General features: G+C 32.7%; 1 protein-coding gene across 1 annotated transcript in view; it reads right to left on the bottom strand.

Annotated features, from left to right (window-relative positions):
* The window catches only part of Apool (apolipoprotein O like), a 74,901-nt gene that overhangs the window by 11,317 nt on the left and 48,164 nt on the right, over positions 1–15,420 (bottom strand). The window lies entirely within an intron of this gene.

Genomic DNA, 15,420 nt, shown 5'->3' with positions numbered 1-15,420 from the left:
AGATAAAATGAGGACAAAATTAAAGATAAGAACTGGTTGTGAAATGTCTATGTAAACTACAAAAGGTTCATAGAAGATAAATCTAAAAAGTTTGTGTGTGATTAAGTTGTCTATAAGCAGCACAGTTAGTTAAACTTAGGGGTTTTCCCCCCCTAAGGTCAACTGTTAATATATTAATATAAAACAAAGTCTAATTCTCTATTTAAGAACATTAAGGTTTTCTTAAAACATTTATCGCTCTTATCAAGGTGATCTGTTGTATCTGCTAGGCTTTATTATGTAGGGGAATTTAAGTCTTAAAGGAATTTGGGTTTTTAAAGGCTTTGAAATCTTTTAAATGATTACTTCATAATTGGTTAACAAACAACTGGCATTTTAAGTAATTGCAATATAGTTAACATTCTAAATATATGCAACTAGAGATATGTATACATCTGAGAACTAAATATGTTTGTCTAAGCCTTGTAAAATTTATAAAATAAAAGTTTATTTAGGTTTACAGGCAACGTAACCAGTAAGTGCTCTCTTTTATACATTGTACCTTACAGAAAAAGACCACATTGCCATTTAAAAACATAGCTTGCATCTGTTTGCTTTAATACATCAATGTTTCATTGTTATATAAATGATATATATTTATATATAAAATAATAAGTCTATTTGTGATAATTGAGTTAAGACTTTGCCATTCACCTTACTTCATGTTAAGAGGGCTCTAAAGTAGGTCAGAATTAAATTTATTTAAAGTTGTTTTCAAAAGATATATGTTTGTTATAAAGATACCTGTGATCGCAAAATAAACAAAGGATTCAATACAAAATTACATAAACATTTTGGTAAAGTATAAAAGGTATTTAAGGTTACAAGAGTGTTTTAAAAGAAAATAAAACTTGAAACAAGTTTTCATAAGTAATTAAGTTCATAAATTAATGGGTCTTTTGAGAGGCTAAATAGATATCAAATATACTTTAGTACTACTATAGAGATTATGTTTCTTAGTTTATAGTTATTATACAAACTAACTATGTTGTTGCTCTTTTAGCTTCATTTTTTGTTTAGCTTGTAAAAATTTATAACTGTTACCCGTTAGTATTTCACAGTACTACTTTTAACAGAACAATCTGAGTTAATTTAAGACAATTAATTATCTCCTATAGGAAAGATAGCATATAATGCGGACTTCCAGTATGGGCATGAACCCATTACTCCCATTTCAAGAATGTTGAAAGTGGCCTGTTGAATGCTTAAAACTAAAGCTTGGAGACCAAAGTCAAGGAAGTAAAAGGGCCAAGGAAAACTCAAGTCAATATTTTGGCTGTTGTCCTTTAAGGTCAGCTGGAATTTAAGGAATGATGGGACTTCTCTAAAAGTCCTGAAACTCTGGTGAGTTACCTGACCTCTTGATCAGGGGGATTGTGGAGACTCTAGAAAACAGGAAGTCAACCAGTGTACACAGTGCAAAAACGAGGGTCATTGGGAAGGGATATATCCCTAATGCTTCCAAGGGAAGCCATATGTGGTCAGCAAGACTCTGAATCATCCTGGCAAATAGCACAACTCATAGGAGAAAGATAAAGAAGCCAAGAGTATTCTTGTAAGCTTGTAAAAGCAACTCCTATCAAATCTCAGCTGACTCTAAACAGCAGATAGGAAAAGGGTCAATTTTTTACCAACTTGGTCTTAAACAACTTGCAGGAGAGTATAACCAAAATATAGCCACACATGGACATTTAAAAGAAAAGATAATTTTTAAATGTAGCTTAAGATATAAATTTATGTCAGTCCTCTCAAAAGTAAAACTGGGAAGTTATTAATAAGTATTCTTATACAGGAGTGTCTGATAAATACAAAAAAAAGACACTGTCACAGTCACAAGTTTGTTCTGAGTCAATTCGAGACCCACAGATTTTCCTAACCTCCTACATAGCTGAGCTTACTCTATTTTTCAATGGTTTGATTTTCTAACTCTGATATTTATCCCTCAGACTGGTCTATAAGATATAATCTGGAACATGGAAGTCTGACCAGTTATAATCAAAAGCTCTTTATGACACTGACAGATGTATTTCTCTCCTTAACATAGAGGTGGCTGTCATGAAAAAAAGCTGTATTACAAAACCGGATGGCTTTGGATGATCTCACTACAGATCAGGGTAGCATTTGTGCCATTATCCAGACAGAATGTTGTGTTTACATTCCTGACCACTCTGACAATGTAACTAAAATCCTTAAATATTTAATTTTCAAAGAGATGTTATGTCCTCACCTGCTTCATCATGGGGTCAAGTTTTTAGCTCATAGTTTTCTGACACTTGATGGTGGAAGAAACTGCTGATACCTATAGTCATTATCATATCATCGGTAAATTTAGATGTTACTATGTTTATTGTTGTATCAATCTTTTCCCAATACTTATGTGTTCTTGTTTTGTTCATAGGCCGTCCACCTCCCAGACGGCTTTACAATCTGTTTTTACCAAACCAGAGAATTACCATGGCCCCTTTGACAGAACTTACTCATAATCTGAAGCATTTCACTGACAGATAGCAAGGATTAGAGATACCTACCCTATAGGCCTATGCCCCTAATCAGCAGAAAGTAGCTACCAATTTGACTTTATCACCCCTTATTCTCTGGATGATTCAGGGGCTTTAGTCCTTGAGTGGGGAATGTTAGGCAGTAGCTGGTAAATGCATGTCAAGGTCACAAGTATAGTTTAAATCACTTTAGGGTCTTTTCTTAAAAAAGAAATTTAGTTGTATAAATGGACACAATACCTTTAATTCATTCATTCATTCATTTTTATGTGGTGCTGAGGATTGAACCCAGTGCCTCACAAGTGCAGGGCAAGTGCTCTACCATTGAGCCACAACCCAAGCCCACTTGAGGGTCTTTTATAAAAACTACTTACAAAGTAGACAAGAAAGCAAATGGTTGTAGTTAATTTGTAGAAAATAAAGCGAAGCGAATGAGCTTATGGGAAAACACATCAAGAGAAAAGTATTAATGGGACTAACTTTTGACAGGGTCCACTGAGGTTGATGTGAAGTTAGTTCCATTTGTCTGGGAAGGAAGATTCCTTTATTAGCACAGATGCACTAAGGTAACTTCTGATCAGTTACTGACCCCAGTGCTCAAGATTAACATGGGATTGACTTATACATTAAGGAAACCTAAATAGGATGGCTACCTTGAGAGTTCCAGAGTAGCCAACTAAGGTTGAAAATTCTATCACCCACCATGAAGGAGGAGTTAAACACCTGATTGGCAGAGAGTAAAGAAGGTATTCCCCAGTTCTCTGGGTAAACATCAAATAGTAATAAATTTTGAGACAGCACTGTCTCCTTTGTCATTCTCTGCCCAGAGATAGCCCCTCTCTCTCTCTCTCTTGAGAGAGAGGGCTCACTTTGCTTTTACTTTACATTCACCTCACTTTCAATTATAATAAAGTTCTCTTATATGACTTTTGGTGTATGACTTTACATTTTCTTTCATTGGAACACAAGAACTGAGGTCTGGAGTTTCAGCTCCCTGCTTTCCTGTGACACATTGAACAAAGGTAGTATTCTTGCCCTGGGGAGTGTACTGCAAGATTTCATGACACCACTCATTATAGAGCACAATTTAAAACTCATGAATTTTTTATTTATGGAATTTTTCACTTAATATTTTTGGATGGTAGTTGATTGAAACTGTGAAAGTCAAACCGCAATTAAGGGGGGGGGTAATACATACACACAAGCATACCCACAGTATTTTAAAACAAATGACATGTTAACATTTTATAGATCTACCAAAATGAGGTGGAACTGTATGTCCTACATGGACAGAAGTCCATGATGAACCACTGAATTGGGAAAAAAGTGGGGGATAACAAAATAGATTATACACTACAATCTCGGTGATGTTTTAAACTAAATTTGAAAATAAACTGCACAAGGAACAAGATAGTGGTTTAGTGGGAAACGACTTTTTCCACAGCTCCATGACACTGGACTCAAATAGCGAGAACACTGCTTTCTTTGAGGGGAGTTAAAAAGGCACTTCACTGATACTTAATATTGGACAGAGAGTCTTGAAGACTAGTAAATTTTTGGTATATCAGACAAGAATAAAGAACAGAATTGGAGCTGAGTGGGAGCAGGGGAAATTATTATACAAGTTTGGAAAAGAGTAAAATGTGCAGCAGACAGACTTGGTGGGGAGAATCCCAGGATGGGAGGGTCAGCCCGCCTTGGGCTCACCCACAGGCTATTCAGCTCATTAAACTGGTGTACACAAGTCACCTGAGTCTGTCTGCTATGCACAGGGAGTCAAGCTGGAGACATTTTTGGACATGGTGCTACAGCAAACCCAACTCATACAGGGAACTTAGATCCTTGAGTTCAGGGCTGAGTCCTGTACATGAATCCAGCAGAAGTCAGCTTCCTGATCTCAACTGAGTCTAGCAAATCAGGAGAATTTCAGGCATAGAGAGCATTTTGCCTGAGGGGTAACACAGGTCAGAGAGGCTAGAGACCTCACCCTCTTCTCCTCCCTTAAGACCAGGAATGCCCAGGACTAGAGGCAGTGGCTGAAGAATCTGAAAGGACAGGAATGACAGATCTTGGAAGGCCAGAAAAGGCAGTATCCAAAAATAAAAGAACCAGTAAAGGACTGACTTCTCCTTCCAATGAGTGGAGCCCTGGGGAGATTAGTGGGCTATAATTCTAGAAGTGTGTTGATTAATTAATGCTCAATAATTTCCCATGCAACAAACACCTGGGGCAATACTAGATCTGATCCCCAACCTTGGGAGCTTCATTTCCAAAAACTCATCTCATAGAACCCAGTGGTATCTATACCTGGAAGTGAAGCCGACAGTATCTTCAACATCTCCCCACATCATCCCGCTGAGAAAGGAAGCTAAGAAATGGAGAGACAGTTTGGAACAGACAGCAAGCATATAATCTCACTGACTGTTTTTTTTTCCTTTTAATTATGTACTGATTGATACATGAGGGACATTTATAAATATACATATATGTTTCTGCTTTCTCATTTCTAGCACTTCTTGAAAGTAGTTATTTTTCCTTACTCTGTTTTTTGAGGGTTAGAGTTTTTGATTCATATATTTTGGTTTGGTTTTCTATTATCTGTGTCACAACTCTTTTTCCCTTGTTTCTCTTTTTCTCACTAACAGCTAAACTTTATTCTTCTTTCACTCTTCCTTTAATTTTTACTTCTATTTTTCTCTACCCCCCTCATAAACAACACATCCTACGTTGCCTCTACATTTGCTCTACTTATCTTGAGACTACACTTTCTACCCCCTCATCTTTTCTTCTTTTCTTTTAATTAACTCTCTTTAACTTTTCCTAACACTAATTTGTTTATAAAATGCCAGACCATAGCACTAATGCTATAGCAACAATTAATACAATTGAAGTCAAATAAAACCTATTGTTTGATTCTATGCCAGATAATTCATGATTACTTGCTGTCATTACTTATAGAAATTGCTGAGCCTATCAGTGCTGTTTATTGTGTCAATTATCTTTGTGTCAACATGGGAATTAAGTACTTAATTTAGTGCTATATATCATATGCACAGTTGTTGCAATTATTGCCTGACCATCTGTGAGGCACAGGAAACCTACAGGATCACTAAAGGCAAATAGAATAGAAGCTCTGCTGCTTCAGATATATGGGCAGACATGCAAAAAATATGAAAATACAAGGGAATGAACCATCCCAAACAAACCAAAATGACTCAAAAGCAGACTCCACCAACACCACAGTGGAACAAATGTCAGAGAAGGAATTTAGAAAGTTTATAGTTAAACTGATCTATGAGATAAAAAGATGATGTAAGGTTAGAAATCAGAGACAAAATATAAGAAGTGAAAGACCATTTTAATAAGGAAACAGAAATTCTGAAAAAAATCAATTGGAAATTCTTGAAATGAAGGAATCAATAAACCAAATTAAAAATTCAATGGAAAGCATCACCAATAGACTAGACCATCTGAAAGATGGATTTTCAGGCAATGAAGGCAAAGTATATAATCTTGAAAATAAAGTTGATCATGGAGAAAAGATGCTAAGAGACCATAAAGAGAATTTTTAAGAAATACAGGATAATGTTATGAGGTCAAGTATAAGATTCATAGGGATAGATGAAGGTTCTGAAATACAAACTAAAGGAATACACAATCTTTTCAATGAAATAATAACAACAAATGTCCCCAATCTTAAGAATGAAATGGAAAATCAAATGCAGGAGGCATAAAGGACTCCAAATACACAAAATTTCAACAGATCCATTCTAAGGCACATTATTATGAAAATGACTGACATACATAGGATAATAAGACCCAACAATATGCTATCTCCAGGAGACATCCATAGACTAAAGGTAAAAGGATCATTCACACAGATCTTGTAACAAGCAGGTGTTTCTATTCTCATATCTGACATAGTGGACTTCAAGCCAAAGTTAATCAGAAGAGAAAAAGAAGGCCATTTAATACTGCTTAAAGGAGTCATAACACAACAAGAAGTAACAGTCTTAAGTATTTATGCCCCAAACAATAAGCATCTACATACATCAAACAAACACTTCTCAATATCAAAAAATCAAATAGACCAAAACACAAAAATATTGGGTGACTTTATCATGTCTCTTGTATCACTAGACAGATCATCTAAACAAAATCTAAATAAAGAAACCACAGAACTAAAAAAAAAAACAATTAATAATTTAGACTTAATGGATATTTATAGAATATCTCATCCATCAGTGACCGAATACACTTTCTTATCAGTAGCATATGGATTATTTTCCAAAATAGACTATGTTTTAGAATGCAAAGCAACTCTCAGTAAATACAAAAATAGATACAATACCTTGCATTCTATCAGATCATAAAATGGAATGAAATTAGGAATCAATGATAAGATAAAAAATAAAAATTACTACAATATCAGGAGACTAAATAATTCACTATTGAATGATGAATGGATAGTAGAAGAAATCAGGGATGAAATAAAAAAATTCTTAGAGGTAAATGAGAATAATGATAAACATATCAAAATCTATGGGACACTATAAAGACAATTCTAAGAGGAAAGTTTATAGCATTGAGCTCATACATTAATAGAATAAGAAGATACCAAATAAATAATCTAATATTAAATCTCAAGGCTGTAGAAAACAAACCAACCAACACTCAAATCAGCAGATGACAGAAAATACTAAAATTAGAGCAGAAATCGATGAAATTGAGATTTTAAAAAATTCAAAAAAATTAATGAATCAAATGTCAATTCTTTGAAAAAATGAACAAAATTGATAAGCCCTTAGCCAAGCTAACTGAGAGAAAGAGAAAAAAATCAAATTACTAAATCCATGATGAAAATGGAAATATCAACACAGACATTACTGAAATACAAATGATAATCAGAAGCTACTTTGAAAATGTATACTCCAATGATCTAAAACATTTGAAGACACCAATAAATTCCTAGAGACATGAGACTTGCCCATGTTGAACCAGGAGGATATAGAAAATTTAAACAGATGAATTTCGAGTAATGAGATTGAGGAAGTCATCAAAAGCCTACCAACAAATAAAAGCCCAGGACCAGATGGATTCTCAGTCAAGTTCTACCGAACCTTTAAAGAAGAACTAATATCAACCCTCCTCAAATTATTCCATGAAATAGAAAAGGAGGGAATCCTTCCAAAATCATTCCATTAAGCCAATATCACCCTGATACCCAAAGCAGACAAAGACACATCTAAGAAAGAAAACCTCAGACCAATATCCTTGATAAACATAGATGCAAAAAATATTAATAAATTACTGACAAACTTAATACAAAATCACATTAAAAAGATAATTTACCATAACCAAGTGGGTTTCATTCCAGGGTTGCGAGGTTGGATCAATATATGGAAATTAGTAAATATTTTTCACCACATCAATAAACTTAAAGACAAGAATCACATGATTATTTCAACAGATAAAGAAAAAGCATTCGATAAAATATAACATTCATTCATGATTAAAGCACTAGAAAAATAGGAAAGGAATCATTCCTCAACATTGTAAAAGCTGTATATGACAAACCCAAGGCCAGCATCATTTAAATAGAGAAAAACCGATAGCATTCCTTCCAAAACAGGAACAAGACAGGGATGCCCACTTTTACCCCTTCTCTTTAACATAGTCAGAATTCTTTTCTAGGCAAAAGAATAAAATAAAAGGGATGTGATAGGAAAAGAAGTGATACAATTAGCTCTGTTTGCTGATGACATGATTGTATATTTAGAAGTAGATTGTATATTTAGAACTCATAACTGAATTCAGCAAAGTATCAGGATATAAAGTTAACATTTGTAAATCAATTGTTTAAAAAAGAAGTTAATTGGATTAGGCAAAGGGGAATGAAGGGAAGGAAGGGAGATGGGAATATTTAAGACAGTAGACTGAATTGGACGTTACTTTCCTATGTTCATATATGAACACATGACCATTGTAACTCTACATTGTGCACAACCACAAGAATGGGAAGTTACACTCCATGTATGTATAATATGTCAAAATACATTCTGCTGTCATGTATATCTAAAAAGATTAAATAAAAACAAAAAAAAGAGCAAAAGAGAAAAGAAAAAACAGGAGGCATCACTATATCAGACCTTAAATTATACAATAGAACTATAGTTAAAAAGAAAACAAAACAAACAGCATGGTATTGGCACCAAAACAGTCAAGAAGACCAATGAAACAGAATAGAAGACACAAAGACAATCCCACAAAAAGACCTCAAACTAGACAAAGGTGCCAAAATCATACATTGGAGAAATGATAGCCTCTTCAACAAATGGTGCTGGGAAAACTAGATATCCATATGTAAAAGAATAAAATTTAAATCCTATTTCTCACCCTGCACAAAACTAAACTCAAAGTGGATCAAGGACCCAGGTATTAGACCAGAATCCATGTATCTACTAGAAAAAATATGTGCCCAACACTCCAACATATTGGCTCAGGAAATGACTTCCTTAACAATACTCTTTAAGCATAAGAAATAAAATCAATAATCAATAAATGTGATGGCATTAAATTAAAAAGCTTCTTCACAGCAAAAGAAACAATCAAGAACATGAAGAGAAAAATCTTTGTCACCTACACCTCAGAGAAAACATTCATTTCCAGGATATATAAAGAATTCAAAAAACGTCACACACACACACACACACACACACACACACCCCAGCAAAAAAAAGATCAAAAACTGAACAGACACTTCACAGAAGAAGTAATACAAATGGTCAACAAATATATGAAAAAATGTTCAACATCTCTAGCAATTAGAGAAATACAAATTAAAATAGTTACACTGAGATTCCATCTCACTTCCAGTCAGAACGGCAATTATCAAAAATACAAGTAACAATAAATGTTGGTGAGGATGTAGGGAAAAAAGGTACTCTAATACATTGCTTATGGGACTGCAAATTGCTATAACCACTTTGGAAAGCAGTATGGAGAACTCTCAAAAAACTTGGACTAGAACCACCATTTGACTGAATTATCACACTCTATGGTTTATATCAAAAGGATTTAAAATACTGTAGTGTCACAATCATATCAATGTTTATAGAAGCTTAATTAATAATAGCTAAGCTATAGAACCAACCTAGATGCACTTCAACAGGTGAGTGGATAAAGAAAATGTAGTATAATACAAACAGAGTATTACTCCACCATAAAGAAGAATGACTTAATGACATCTGCTACCAAATGGAAGAATCTGGAGACTATCATGCCAAGTAAAGTCAGTCAGTCCCCCAAATCCAAAGGTCTAATGTTTTCTTTGATACGTGGAAGCTAACCCACAATAAGGGGGTGGGGTGAGGGGTAGAGTAGAAGTACAGTAGATTAGATAATGGGGAATGGAGGAAAGGGAAGAGACATAAGGAAAAGAAAGACAGTGGAATGAATCTGACATAATTTCCCCATGTACATATGTGAAAACAACACAGTGAATGCCACCACAATGTACATCATAAGAATGGGATTCTAACTAGAATAAGATATATCCCATGCTTGTAAAATTGTATCAAAATGAATTCTGCCATCATGTATAACTAAAAAGAACCAATAAAAATAAAATTAAAATAAATTACACATGTAAACTTTGTTGTCATTTTTAAATACAAATAGGATTGAAATACATATACTTTTCTGAGATTTACCTTTTTAAAAGATTTAACAATATGTCCATATTAATTTATACACAAATAGGTCTATTTTTAAAATAGTTCTATAGTATAGTATTCTAGAATAAATGCAATACAGCTCCTTTTTAAAAAATCCCCTGCTGACAGGCACATGGGCCACCTCCCTTTTTAGGAGAGGGAGGAAATTATAAGCAATGCTGAAACTAGTATCCTTACACATATAATTGGGATCATATTCCCTTGTGGTATTTCCTTAGAATAAATTCCTGGACATGAAATTTCTAAAGAAATGAGTACAAACATTTAATTTTTGATAATATTACCACACTAACACCCAGAAAGTCAGCAATATACTGTAGCAATTTACACTCCAAGAACACAGTTCTGTTTTCTTACCCTATTCATCATCAGTAGTATTATGAATCTTTTACATCTTTTTCAAGTTGCAAGGCTAAAAGTCAACTATCTATGAATATGGATGTAACTCAGTGTAGAGTGCTTGCTTAGCATACATGAGGCTCTTGGGTTCAATGCCCAGCACATCACACACTACACACTAACTATCCAAGAAAACAATATCTATATGAGCAGATAAGTTTGCAGTTATTTGAGTGCTGATAAAATCTATCATCTTTCATAAAATCATGCCATTTATTTACTTTTTGTGGATTATCCCTTCATGTACGTTTTCCATTTTCCAAGAAAGCATTCGTCTTTTTCTCATGGATTTATAGGAGCACTTAATACATGAAGACTACTCGTTCTTTGTCAAATATATATTACAAATAGTTTTCCCACTTTTTCATTTTATTTGTTAACTTTGTATATAGTATATTGTGTCATAGTAATTTAATTCTTTTGATGTAGACAAATATGTAAATTTTTTCTTTCATGGCTTCTAGTCTGTTTTTCTTAAGACCTTTCCTATGACATAATGATATAAGCATTCCCCTTTTCATCCTTTTAAGTAGCATTTTATTTTATGATTAGATTTTTATTCCACTTAGAACATTTAGAAATTTATTTTTACATCATAGCTGATAACATTCTTAATTATTTTTTTTGAACAGTCAACTATCCCAACACATTTCTTGTATATTCCATCCTTTGTTTACACACTGATCTGAAAATATACTCTTACCACATACCAAATTCCACTCCCTTGTACAGAAAAAATTAATATAATTTTTGCACATTTTCTTCATTCTCTTGATATATTTTATCATCTATATTTTAACCTAGTATAGTGAACAATACATTGTAGATGGACAACAAATGCTGGTTGAATGTTACCCTCCATTTTAATCAAGGGCTTCTGTAAGAATTGAATTAAATTTCTAGATTTAGAATATTTGACATATTTCAATGTTTATTCTTTTCGTCAAGAAATAAGATACATATCTATAAACATATTGAAGATTTTAAAACATATAATGTCACATATAATTGACAAAGTATTTGTCTTTCTGTGTCTGGCTTATTTCACTTAGCATAATGTCCTTCAGGTTGATCTATGATATCTCAAGTGGCATGATTCCTACTTTTTTTGTGGCTAAACAACATTTCATCTTTATCTACGTATCACAGTTTCTGTATTCATTCATCCACTGAGGTTATTTCAAATCTTGTCTATTATGAATAATGTTGCAATAAGCATGCAGGCACAGATATTTCTTCAAGACACTTTTTTGTATATGTACCAGAATAGAACAGATAATAGAAACAGAACTCTAAGGAGAGGGGGTAGCAGAAATGTTTATCAAAGGTAGAAATTTTCAGTTATATGATGAACAATTTCTGGGGATATAAAGTGCAGCATTGGTTAGTGATGGCTGTGTTAATTGGTTATGTTAATCACTATATAAAACCATACATATATACACACACATACATATACACACATATATGAAATATGCCTATTGCACACCTTTCATATATTCACTGTTGCTCAATTAATTATAACTTAAAATGCCCTTCAATTATGTTTCATAATTTTTTAAATAGACTTGAAAAAAATTATGTAGTAAGTTTAGTCCTAGATATTTTATAGTTTTCAAAGAGAGACTACTTGTAAATCTTCATAGAGGAAAATAAATGAATTATGAGGAAAAGTATGAAAAGCAAAGAATAATCCCACCTTGAAGTATATTTTCAAGATGGAAAATAACATACAGAGATATGAAAAATTTTGCTCTATATGTATATTAAGAATTGTAATGCATTCTGCTGCCATGTATTTAAAAATAAAATGTTTAAAAAAATAAAATATGGTAAATAACTCAAAAAACACATTTGATTTTCAAAGGATTTTCTGGACTATTATTTCTTAACTTTTTTTTCCTTTAATTTTTATTGTTGGTTGTTCAAAACATTACATAGTTCTTGACATATCATATTTCACACTTTGATTCAAGTGGGTTATGAACTCCCATTTTTACCCCGTATACAGATTGCAGAATCACATCGGTTACACATCCACTGTTTTACACATTGCTATACTAGTGTCTGTTGTATTCTGCTGCCTTTCCTATCTTCTACTATCCCCCATTCCCTCCCCTCCCATCTTCTCTCTCTACCCCATCTACTGTAATTCATTTCTCCCCCTTGTTTTTTTTTTTTTTTTTTTAACCTTTTAAAATCACAGATACCATGAATAATCTCTTGGAAGTTATGGGCCCTTTCCTTCTGGGGAAAAAAAAAAAAAGAGTAGAAAAGCTCTTACCTGACATCCTTTTAAAAAGGCTTTCCAAATTAACCAAATATATATTTTTTAATTTATAGTAAATGATACTCATAGAATCCTGAATATTCATCAATACTATTTTCCAATATTCCAATGTACATCTTTTGTACTTGGTTTGTCTGCTTACCAAGAATACATAGCTTTTTACTCCAAATTTGTTCATCAGTTTTACTTGTAACTAAACAATTTATATGTGACATAATATGGTAAAAGTAGTGTGAAAAAAATTAGTTTGGGGCTGGGGTTGTGGCTCAGTGGTAGAGCACTTGCCCAGGATGTATGAGGCACTGGGTTTGATTCTCAGCACCACATAAAAATGAATGGATAAAATGAAGGTATTGTGTCTGTCTACAACTAAAAAATTAAAAAAATAGTCTGTAGGAAAATTAACTTTGAAGTTTTATAAAGATTCAAAGTAAAGGGCTATTAAAAATTGAATCCTATGAAATTAAAGGTTAATAAGATAGTTGTAAAACGCTTGGAAAAATGATAAAATTTAACATAATTCAGCATTTATATACTTTAAACCTGTTTTAAGTGTGATTTTTATTTTCAATGAATGTAAACAGAAATTTGTAGATATGACACATTTGTAAGAAAGATATATCTTCATCAAGGACACTGATACTCAAAGTCATCCTTTAAAATGGAGAAAAATGACTATGTATGCTTTAATTTGAAATAAAATTTCAGATACATATTTTTAGATCTTTTTTACAATTACATGCTGTAGTATTGTCAATTGTTAACTACTGATCCTGATAATATCAAATAGGAAGATTTCTATTGTATATACTAATTTTTATGAAAATTTGGATGGGGAAGTGAGTAATAGACTCAAGTCCACCATGGATCTCAGATTAAGAAATCATGTTCTCTCTATAATATATTCTGCCAAATGTTACACATAATATTGTCATGTGACAAAGGAATAGCAAGCATTTCAGCTCTAGGAATTTAAGTAACAATCATTATTTATCCTAGAAGAATTTTTAGGGAATTAATATCAACATCTCTTATATTAAACAAACTTTTATTTGAAGTTCAGCAATTATTTTATTTTTCCTTTGTAATATTTTATATCTTTATATTTAATAATCTTTCTTTTTAAAATATTTTTTTAGTTGTTGATGGACCTTTATTTTTTAATTTATTTTTATGTGGTGCTGAGGATCAAACCCAGTGCCTCACACATGCTAGACAAGCGCTCTACCACTGAGCCACAACCCCAGCCCCTTAATATCATACTTTTTTAAAAACAAAAAAGATGCATACTATGCTCACAGTTTTCTGTGCATTCACCCATCAATTTTTTCTATCTTTTTGATGCATGGAAAGATGTCTAGGTATATTCTGTCAAATTTTGATACTGTTATTTTATGGACAGAAGTAATATGAGTGGTTAGTTTTCTGATAAACTTTCCTTTCTATAATGCTTGTATTATTTAAGGAGATGGATAGGTATCATTTTGCTCAAACAAAGAATACAAAGCAATTAAATAGAAAATATACAATCCATGGTGGCATCGTCCACTGGGAACATTAATGGAGAGGAAACTAGGGCATCTGCAACTGAGTGTAATCCTGGGCAAGTCAGTGACTAAAAATTCACTGACATGCTTTCCTATTCAGCAAAGGAGAAAATATGGACACTGAATTAAATGTCCTCAAAGTTTTCTTTGAACATCAACATGGTATTCATTTTAGTGGCTAATTCCAACATAAAATCTTATGAGGGAGTTTTAAAAATGAATTTATGTTTTTATTAATCAATGCTGTCTCTCAAGTGTAACTAGATTTAATGCTCTCTTCCTTTGCTATAAACTTTTATAGCTCAATCATATTATAAATTATGTAGTACATGATATCATTGACATTTTCAAAATACTGAATAGACAGTTTTATCTATATCAATAATTAAAGAGATGTACAAATGAAAATATAAATACATAAAGTCCTTCTCTATGCATCAAGTGTGAGAGGAAAATGTTAAATGTTGATAATTAATGGAGGAAGAAAAGGAGGAAAAAATGCATAGCCCCAAATTCTCCTTCTCAATCTGAACATGCGTTAAAAAATAAAATACTAACAAAAAACTATTCAAATCATTAATATAATCTTTAGATTTATAGGTAAGCTCACAAGAAAATCATGAAACAACTCTAATAAGCATTTTTGAAAGATGTTTCTTTGTTCTAGGTGTTTTCAAAATTCATTTTGTATATGACCATTTAATATTCCAAAGACTCTGTAATCTATCAATTGATTATTTCTTGCATTATGTTAATCTTCTCAAATGAATAGCTGCTAAAAAGCATACTTTTCTGTTACTAAAAAACTGAATCTTGGTGCTGGAGTTGTAGCTCAGCAGTAGAGCGCTTGCCTCACACATGTGAAGCACTGGGTTCAAATCTCAACACTGCATATAGATAAGTAAATAAAA

The sequence above is a fragment of the Marmota flaviventris genome, chromosome X, assembly GCF_047511675.1.
Source record: "Marmota flaviventris isolate mMarFla1 chromosome X, mMarFla1.hap1, whole genome shotgun sequence".
NCBI lineage: Eukaryota > Metazoa > Chordata > Mammalia > Rodentia > Sciuridae > Marmota > Marmota flaviventris.
Note: the sequence above shows the minus strand (reverse complement) of the source record. Positions and strands in the feature narration are given on the sequence as shown.